The 10,170-nt window shown below is 44.5% G+C and overlaps 1 long non-coding RNA gene across 1 annotated transcript; it reads right to left on the bottom strand.

Annotated features, from left to right (window-relative positions):
• Positions 1-4,746: 4,746 nt before the first annotated feature.
• LOC145715358 (uncharacterized) lies at positions 4,747-9,861 on the bottom strand. The gene is made up of 2 exons (XR_014137410.1): positions 9,692-9,861; positions 4,747-4,915 (listed from the first exon to the last, which is right to left on the bottom strand). It is a non-coding gene; the product is annotated as an uncharacterized LOC145715358 (long non-coding RNA).
• Between the last annotated feature and the right edge of the window lie 309 nt (positions 9,862-10,170).

Here is a 10,170-nt window from a genome sequence, read left to right as displayed (position 1 = left end):
AGGAAGAGAAGAGGCTGCAGAAGATTGGGGCTAGATCATGACAAATCCTAAAAACTTCATTACGGAGTTGTAGAAAATGAGGAGCCAACAAAGGGTTTTGGGGGAGTACAACCTTACTGGATTTATATTTTAGAAAAACCTCTAGAGAGAGCAGAGGCTAAGAGATCAGTTAGGAGGTGATTATTACACGTTGGGTGTAATGAAGACCTAAATCAGAGACAAGCTTTTTCAGTAAAAGGTCCAATGGTAAATATTTTAGCCTTTGTTTGCCATATGGTCTCTGTCACAGCTACTCAATTCTGCCCTTGTAGCACAAAAGCAGTTATAGACAACATATAATAAAAGCATGTGTCCCGGGGCACCTGGGTGGCTCAGTCTGTTAAGCACCCAACTTCGGCTCAGGTCATGATCTCATGGTTTGGGAGTTCAAGTCCCGTGTTGGTTCTGTGCTGACAGCTCAGAGCCTGGAGCCTGCTTCAGATTCTGTGTCCCCCCTCTCTCTCTGCCCCTCCCTGATCACACTGTCTCTCTCTCAAAAAAAATAAACATTAAAAAAAAATAAAAATAAAAAGTGTGTCCCATTAAACTTTAATTTCAAAACAGGTGGTGGGGCCAATTTGGCCCATGGGTTGCAGTTTGCCCACCTTTGACCTAAAGTAATAATTGGACAAGGGCACCTGGATGGCTCAGTCGGTTGAGTGTCCAAGTCTTTGATTTCAGATCAGGTCATGAACTCACACAGTTCATGGGTTTGAGCCCTGCATCCGGGTCCATGCTGGCAGTGCAGAGCCTGCTTGGGATTCTCCTTCTCTCCCTCTCTCTCTCTGCCTTTCCCCCCGGCTCAGGTGTGCACATGCTCGCTCTCTCTCTCTCTGAAAATAAACAAAGAAAGAAAGAAAGAAAGAAAGAAGGCAAGAAAGAAAGAAAGAAGGAAGAAAGAAAGAGGGATATACAGGACTCTCAATTCTTAGGACCTGGGAGAATTCACTCATTCATTCACTCATTCTTTCATTCATTCATCCACTCATTCCTTCAACAAATACTTTGCTTGTGCTGTGTGTGAAGTACTGGGGATTCAAGATGAATGACAGGGGAACCTGAGTGGCTCAGTCGGTTAAGCATGCGACTTCGGCTCATGTCATGATCTCACAGTTCATGGGTTCAAGCCCCACATCAGACTCTCTGCTGTCAGCGCAGGGCCTGCTTCATATCCTATTTCCCTCTCTCACTGCCCCTCCCCTGATTGTGCATCCTCTCTCTCTCTCAAAAGTAAACATTAAAAACAAATTAAAAAATTTTTTTAAATAAATGATACCTGTCCATGAATAGCTTCGTCCAACATTTAGACCTGTAACTGGGTGTGGGGGATGAAGAGAAAATGTAGTAACAAGGAGGTAAAACTTTAAAGTTGCTCTCATCCCTCCCTCCTTCTTTCCTTTAAGCATCCTCTGGGATCAGAGACACCCAATACTTTTACCCTCTAGCATGAATGCAAAGATGGGTTACTGTGAAATTACTGAGGCTAAAGCTTCTGGATCCCTTGCTTCCTGAAACAGGGTCTTCTCCTACCCTGTCTAATTTTATATTTCTTGCTTAAGTGTTGCCCCTCAGAAATATGTAGGTCTCATTCACCCAAATGTGGTCCTACCCTTGAGTGAATGTTCTCCAGAGCCAGGTCTCTTAAATGCTGCTTTTAGGAATTACTAGCTAAGGATCCTGGTTTCAGCTTTCATGGTTTCTCTCAGGGGAGCTAAGAAGCTGGGGACCATCCTCAAAGTCACAAGTGTAGCCGATCCCATGTCTGTTCCCATTATGTCCACTCTCCTCCACTTACCATCAGCCACCCCTGCTCCCTCTTCCTTCAAAGTCAGCCCTGGGCTGCAAAGCTTCTTCTGACCCAAGCTCTTTGGAATTCGATGCTCCAAGAATCCCCTCAGCAACCTCTCAGTGGGCCATCAGGGCAGGCAAGGACACCTGCAAGAAATGCAAAATTAGACAGAGTAATAGAAGGCCCTGTTTCAGGAAGCAAGGGATCCAGACGTGGGGCTGGTGGGAGGAGCCAAGGCAGTGCAGCAGTGGAGAGCCGCTGGAGGCTGGCCATTGCCCGCTGCTGGCCTTCCCAGGGCAGGGCTGTTATATCAAGCTCACCAGCGGACTCAGGTTTATAGGCATTTATCCAGAGGAGACCGCACTCTGGGAAATGTTTCACTTTCACCCAAGTCACAGGTGATTCAAAACTGGAATGTTATCAGTGTGCGAACAGGAGGGCTCGCTGGCCAAATAATTGGCTCTGGTCACTTGCTCAGAGTCCTATGCCTTGCCAGGCAAGTCCACAAAGCATACCAAATGACAGACTGGGATTTGAGTGACTGGGTGGCAACAATACTGACTCCTTAAGAGCAAGTACTGTGCCTGTTAGCCTACGGTCACATTTCCAGCAGCTAGTAAAGGCCCCTGACCCACGGGAGGTGGTCAGTAAAGTCTCTGATTAAAGAAAGGGGATTTGCTGTTCTTAGGAGATATAATGATTTCTTCTAAGATGACTGCCATTCTTTTGGACTAGTTCTCTCTAAACGAACAGCACTAGCCAATAGTATCAGAGCATCTTTATCCTTGGGTAGTGTGGGAGATACCCTATAATTTCTCCAGACAAGCCACACACAAGCCTTCTGTTAGGACTCATTATCTCCCGAGCATCCACCTTAACTGTTACATTCCAGGGTTCTTTTCCAGAGTATGTTTTAACTCCTTGATAGGTTTGGGGGGAGACTTGGGTGACACTCAGAACAGATACCAGCTGTAGAGGTCTTGTGCATCTGAATTCGTGTTGATTCCACTCACTTAACTTCATGTTGTTGTTGTTGTTGTTGTTAAGATTTTATTTTTGAGTAATCTCTACACCCAATGTGGGGCTTGAACTCACAACCCTGAGATCAAGAGTTGCACAATCTACCAACTGAGCCAGCCAGGTGCCCTTCTACTCCCTTGACTTCAGAGCACCTCAAGTTTGAAGGGGGACTTAACCTCATTTTGACCTCACACTTTCTAATTGATTAAGTTGTTCTTTCCAGCTTATCTCTTAACTTAGGCAAAAGACCCTGAGGGCAAAGCATCCCCTGATGGGAACAAAAGGACCCCCTCAAGCAATCAAGACAGCCCTGAGCCAGCAACACCCGCCTGGGATTGACCCCAAGACAATGACGACTTGACCTTCACTGCCCACCTGCCTGTATTGACCAACCTTTGTCCCACATTCTCCTTACATAACCTGGAAGTATTTTCAGCACTTTGGAAACAGTCTTTGAGAAGCTAGTCCACCGTCTTCCTGGTGTTGCCTCACTGAAATAAAATCCCTTTCTTGTTTCTCCACCACTCATCTCTCTGCCTTTGGATTTTATCAGCGGGGAGTGGCCAAACCCAGCTTGGGACCCCTGGAGCCAGGTGCTCTGGCACCCCTGCTGCGGCCTACACTTTGACTTTCCTTAGAGCAATCAATCCTCCATAAGCCCCATTCTTCCCAGGATCTCTCCATGTGGGTGTGTGAGGTTAAGTTTGCATATGATGTTCAGGCATAGCCAAGCAGGAAATGCTTTCATTAAGAATTCAGAGACCTATGGAGATAACCCATGATGGGGTAGGGAAGTTGTGGGTCACGGGGGTCAAAACACCAGGGCTCCAGCTCTGGACATTTCATTCATTTCACAAATAAGAACCCAAGGCCACTCTCCCAGCCTACATAGTGCAGGGCTGTACTTGAAAGCCCAGAAATGAAGAGACACTCCCTCCCAAGAGGAACACGGTGGGGGAGGGAATAGTTTAATTTCAATAATGGAGGGTTGTAAAATGAATTGGGAACACTTAGTGGGGTGGTTCTCCAACTTTATTGCGCCACCTGAATTCCCCATGGCTGTTCTTTCAAATGTAGATCCTGCGTGCCACCGCTCAGAAATTCTAACTTTAAGTCTTAGAGTGCTCAGGGACTCTGAAAGCTTAACTAGCCCCCTTCCTTCCCCCATCCCCCCACCCCACCAAGGTGATTCTAGAAGGAAGGGGTCAGGAAAGGGGTTGCAAAGGCAGAGATCTACACCTTGTTTTTATTTTTGCTTTTTTTCCTAAGTTTTTATTGATTTATTTTGAGAGAAGGAGCACACGGGCACATGCTTGAGTAGGGGAGGGCAGAGAGAAAGGGAGACAGAGAATCCCCAAGCTGGCTCTGTGCTGTTAGGGCAAAGCTCAAAGCAAAGCTGGAACCCACCAACCGTGAGATCACGACCTGAGCCCAAATGAAGAGTCCGAGGCTTAAACAACTGAGCCACTCAGGTGCCCCTACAGCTGATTTTTAAAGGAAGGAGTAGAAACTTACTAGGCACAGAGGCACAAAGTGGTATGACCTTACCTTCCACTTTGGGAAAAGGAAGGCCAAGGGGTAGGACTGCCACAACTTCCTGCCCTACCCAAACTGACAGCTTTATCTCCATTGACAACTGTCAGCAGAGACTGAAGTGTCCTGCCTCCTGGTGAAAGCAAATCTTATCTGGGCTCCTCCTCACTCCCTCCTCCACGTGCCCCACTGAACACTGACACACACACAGGAACGCAGCTCTTCCCCTCGGCCTCTAAACGTGCCGGAGTCTCCTGATTTCAAAAACAATTGGCATCAGAACGGTTCCCTTCACTCGAGGACCTACTCCACTTACCACCTTCTATCTCCCAATTATTTCAATGCCAATCTTTTTTAAACATAAAAAAAAAAAAAAAAAAAAAGGAAAAAGGGGAGTTCCCCGGGTGGCTCAGTTCATGTGAGCATCCTACTCTTGATTTCGGCTCAGGTCATGATCCCAGGGTCATGGGATGGGGCTCTGTGTTGGGCTCGGCGTTGAGCGTGGAGCCTGCTTGAGATTCATTCTCTCTCTCTCTAAAAAAATTAAAAAAAAAAAAAAAAGTTTACAAAGCTAGTCTATGTTCGTTATAGAAAATTTCAAAACTAAGGGGGAAAAGGCCCTTCACATTTGTATCATATGCTCTCAAAATACTCTTGACACTTATCAGAACACCAGTTCAATTCAATTCATTTTGTCACCAGAATGTGAACAACTTGAGAATGGGAACATGGTTTTCTTTCTCATCCTTGTGTCTTTGGTGGACACAGAAGACTCTCAATAAATACGTATATGTTGAACAGGAGAACCTGGGTAGCTTAGTTAAGCATTCGACTCTTCATTTCATCTCAGGTCATGATCCCAGAGTTATGGGATCAAGCCCCCACTTGGGGTTCTCTCTCCATCTCTCTTTGCCCCTCTTTCTCCCTTGCACACACACTCTCTCTCTCAAAAATAAACATTAAAAAATATGTATTGAACAAAAATGTACATCATTTATATTGCCCCCTCTCATAACCATATTAAGAATCTGGGATCTATCCAGTCTTTATTAAAGAAAGAAAGAAAGAAAGAAAGAAAGAAAGAAAGAAAGAAAGAAAGAAAGAAAGAAAGAAAAGAAAGAAAAGAAAGAAAGAAAGAAAAAAAAAAGAATGGCATCATGCCGTTTAGAAAAGGCATCATTTAGAAAATGACCAGAATATATTTTGAAACCTGCTTTTTTCACTGAAAATGTACCACAGATATATTTCTAGCTGCTTTGGTTTTATATAAAGCATAATAACTTTGTCTTCAGTTTTAAATATTAAAAAACAACGTAACGGGGCACCTGGGTGACTCAGTCGCTTAAGCCTCCGACTTCAGCTCGGGTCATGATCTCAAGGTTCGGGAGTTCCAGACCCACGTCAGGCTCTCTGCTGACAGCTCGGAGCCTAGAGCCTGAAACCTGCTTAGGATTCTGTGTCTCCCTCTCTCTGCCCCTCCCCTGCTTGACTCTCTCTCTCTCAAAAATAAATAAACATTAAAACACACAAAAACTTTTTTCTAAAAAAAGAACATTATGATAAACATCCTTGTATCTAAAATCTTTACATGTATCATGATTCAGATAGGCTAAATGTCTTGAAGTGGGATTGCAGTGTCAAAGAATGGGCAAAGCCTACGCATACCTCTTGAAATCCTGTTTTGCAATGGCTTAACAATTCATATGGGTAAATAGTAAGAAACAGGACTTAAAAAAATATCAGGGGGCGCCTGGGTGGCTCAGTTGGTTAGCGTCTTGACTTTGGCTCAGGTCATGATCTCGCGGTTTGTGAGTTCGAGCCCCGCGTCAGGCTCTGTGCTGACAGCTCAGAGCCTGGAGCCTGCTTTGGATTCTGTGTCTCCCCTTCTCTCTGCCCCTCCCACGCTCATGCTCTGCCTGTTTCTCAATAATAAATAAACATTAAAAAACAATCAGTGTGTGTGGGAGAGTCTTAGAATGCTCAGGAAAGGCTTTTCCAAAATGATCTTAAGTTAAGCCTGTCATATGAAGACTCCGGTACAGACATGCCAGAGAAGCAAATGCAAAGGCCCTGAAAGCAGAAAGAGAGACCAGACTAAAGCCAGGGCAACCCACTTAACACCGACCACACGGTGCATAACACTGACCACAGGGCAGAGAGTAGTAGACAAGTAGACAAGTCTATATAGACAAGTCCTATATAGACTTTGGACCTTGGTAGGCATTTCAGTTATCATCTGTAAGAGATCTGAAACATTGAAAGTGAGCCATTGGGATGCCTAGGTGGCTCAGTTGGCTGGGTGTCTGCCTCTTGATTTTGGCTCAGGTCATGAACCCAGAGTCATGGGATCAAGCCCCACATTGGGCTCTGCACTGAGCATGGAGCCTGCTTGGGATTCTCTCTTTCTCTCGAAATACATAAATAAACATTAAAAAAAAAAAAAAAAAAAAGTAAGACATGGAAGGGCTTTAAGCAGTGGAATAGGATCCAGTCTGTGATTTTAAATAACAGCTCTAGGAAGGAAACAGATCAAGATATAACAATGTTTGTCTCTGGGTGCGAAGATTATAAGCAACTTTTTTATGCTTTTCTGTATTTTCCAAAATTTTTCTGATGAACATGTATTACTTTTACAGTTTGTTTTTGAGTAGGTTCCACTCCCAACGTGGGGCTTGAACTCACAACTCTGAGATCAGGAGTCACATGCTGTACCAACAAAGCCAGCCAGAATGCCAGTTTAAAAAATTTAGTCAAAAAAGAGGCATGCCTGGGTGGCTCAGTTGGTGAAGCAACTGACTCTTGATTTTGGCCCAGGTCACAGTTTGTGGGCTCAAGCCCCCCATCAGGCTCTGTACTGAGAGTCAAAAAGGAAAAAAAAAAAAAACAGCTAACTGGAAATGGTACAATGAAGACAGCATGATTGGTAGTAAGGAGTCAAGATCACTCTGAGTCTCAAGGACGGATGATAGTGGCCTGAAATGGGTTTGGCTGCCTCGGGAATGGAGAAAGGGGTGAACTTGACCAATGTTTCATGGATAAAATTTTCTGGTGACCAACAGGCCATGAGAGGTAAATGGGAGGGAAGTCTAGGATGACTGTTGACTTCATCTTAGGTGTCTGAGTAGGTTGCGACTCTGCTCAACTCTAGGGGATATAGGAAGAGCACAGACATGGTAGGGAATAGGAGTGGCTCACAGCATTAAAAACCAAACAATAAGATTAATCAGGTTATAAAGCTGAGGAAGAGAAGTGAGAATTCTTCCAAGAAGCTTGACTCTGAAGAGAAAGAAACAGGGCAGTACTGGAGAGAGTATAGTGTTGGAGTGGTTTTTTTTATTTTTTTATTTTTTAATATTTGAGAGAGAAAGAGACAAAGTATGAGTGGGGAAAGGGGCAGAGAGAGAGAGAGAGAGAAAGAGAGAGAGAGAGAGAGAGAGAATCCTCAGCAGGCTCCAGGCTCTGAACTGTCAACACAGAGCCCGATGTGGGGCTCAAACTCACGAAGTGTGAGATCATGACCTGAGCCAAAGTTGGACGCTTATCCAACTGAGCCACCCAGGCACCCCTAGGGTTGGAGTGTTCTTGGACAAGAGAAATGAACCAGTGAGGCTGAGCAGTTGGAAATACAGATGTTGAGGGGGAGGCTAAGGGAGCATGATCCAAGATGAGATGAAGTGGGATCCTAAGCAGAGGTGGGGATGAACCAAAAGAGGGACATCTCTGTTCTTCTGGGACGGTGGCAAGGACGTGAGGCAGCAGGATACATATGTACAGATTCCCTTGGAGGCTCATAGTGGGAGGGGAAACTCTTGCTTTTTGAACTTTACTTCCTGTGATTAGAAGGTGAGGTTATCTGTTGGGGATGTGGATGCATAAGTAGTTGAAGCCAAGTGAAATTTTCTAGCAATCTGAAAATAGAGGGTGCTGATCAAAGACACAAACCGCTGAACAATACTGAGCCCCAACTGCAATTGGACCCACTAGATTCTGTAACAGCTCTCCCCTCCACCCAATCTGTACATTTCCATCATTTTGTGATCTGCTGTGATCTGCACTCCAAGCAGAAATAGAATCACACAACGGATTCAGGGCTGGGAGTTTGCAGAGCTGGTGCAGCTTGAAAATGAAGGGGTCTAAAGAGTCAAAGGTTATGAGTGAGAATAGCGAGTGGACCATGGTGGCACCCACTGGGTCAGGAAGAGAATGGGGTTAAAAGGAAAACGAAAGGCCAAGTGGAAGGTTCAAGGTAGTGGGGTCCTAAGTCAAAGAATACATTTAGTGCTAGATTAAGAAAACTGGACAAATAGGAAGTCGTAACAGGAAGTTGTATAACCAAGTTCCAGGTATGGTCATGAGGGGGGTGGGTGGCTGAAGTATAGGTGCACATGGTTAGATTGGAAAAAAACCAAGGCATCACAAGGCCAGAGCACTACTTAAATGTTGGCATCATTATCATTTCTCATTTGAACAATGAGGGGTTGTAAGAGTCTCTAAAGGCAGAGATTCTTTTTTTTTTTTTTTAATGTTTATTTTTGAGAGATCACACACAAGTAGGTAAGGGGCAGAGAGAGGGGGGACAAAGGATCCTAAGCAGGCTCCACGCTGACAGTGACCTGGATGTGGGGCCTGAACTCACCAGCAGTGAGATCATGATCTGAGCCGAAGCTGGATGCTCAACCCACTGAGTCACCTAGGTGCCGCTAAAAGCAGGGATTCTTAAATGTTTTGGTCTAACAACCCCTTTACACACTTAAACCCAAATTTTAACAAATTTTTTGTAAGCTTTTTTTTAATGTTTGTTTATTTTTGAGTGTGAGCGGGGGAGGGTCAGAGAATCCCAAGCTGGCTCGGCAATGTCAGTGCAGTGCCCCACTTGGGGCTCAAACTCATCAACCGTAAGATCATAACCTGAGCTGAAGTCAGAGGTTTAACCGACTAAGCCACCCAGGCACCCCAGCAACAAATATTTTTAAGAAAAATAACAATTTTCCAAAAGAAAAACATTTGGAGGTGTGACAAATGTTTTACAGCTTTGCAAATACCTTTAACATTTGGCTTAATTGAAGACAGATGGATTCCCTCATCTGCCTCTACATTCAAACTATTGGGATGTGCTGTTCGAAGTATACAAGAAAATCCAAGTAGTGTCACTGCCCCCTGAGAAAGATCTTGAGGACACTGGACTACACCTTCAGAAGTTACTTTAATAAGCATTCTTCCCGTTTTAAATCATTCACTCATTCATTCATTCACTCACTCATTCAACACTACTGGATCCCGGAGATAGAAATGAATCATGTGATTGCCTACCCTGGAGTTTAGCTGAGATGAAAACTAATTAAAAATTACAGCACAGGGGCGCCTGGGTGGCTCAGTCAGTTGAGCATCCGACTCTTGATTTCATCTCAGGTCATGATCCCAGGGTCATGGGATTGAGCCCTACATCAGGCTCCACATGGAACCCACTGAAGATTCTCTCTCTAAAATAAAAAAAAAGTAAAATAAAATAAAAATTACAGCACAGCATTAATGAGAACAGAAGAAGGCGCTAGTATGCCTAATAGAGGCAAGGAAGGCTTAACAGAGTACAGGGAATTTAAATTTGGGCCTGAATTTCCTGTGTTCTCTTTAAGCAAAGGGAAGAACATGTGCAAAGGCCCAGCAGCAGGAATCAATATAGTACAAGACAGCACAGGGTACACTGGTAGACAAAGGAAAAATTTGTTGGACCTTATATGAGAAGTTAGGTTTCACCCTTTGGACCATAGGAGGCTGGGGTGACAAGAGCT

Source organism: Panthera onca, chromosome A3, assembly GCF_046562875.1.
Source record: "Panthera onca isolate mPanOnc1 chromosome A3, mPanOnc1 haplotype 2, whole genome shotgun sequence".
NCBI classification, from domain to species: Eukaryota; Metazoa; Chordata; class Mammalia; order Carnivora; family Felidae; genus Panthera; species Panthera onca.
The sequence above is the reverse complement of the archived record's forward strand: the minus strand, read 5'-3'. Positions and strand labels throughout refer to the sequence as shown.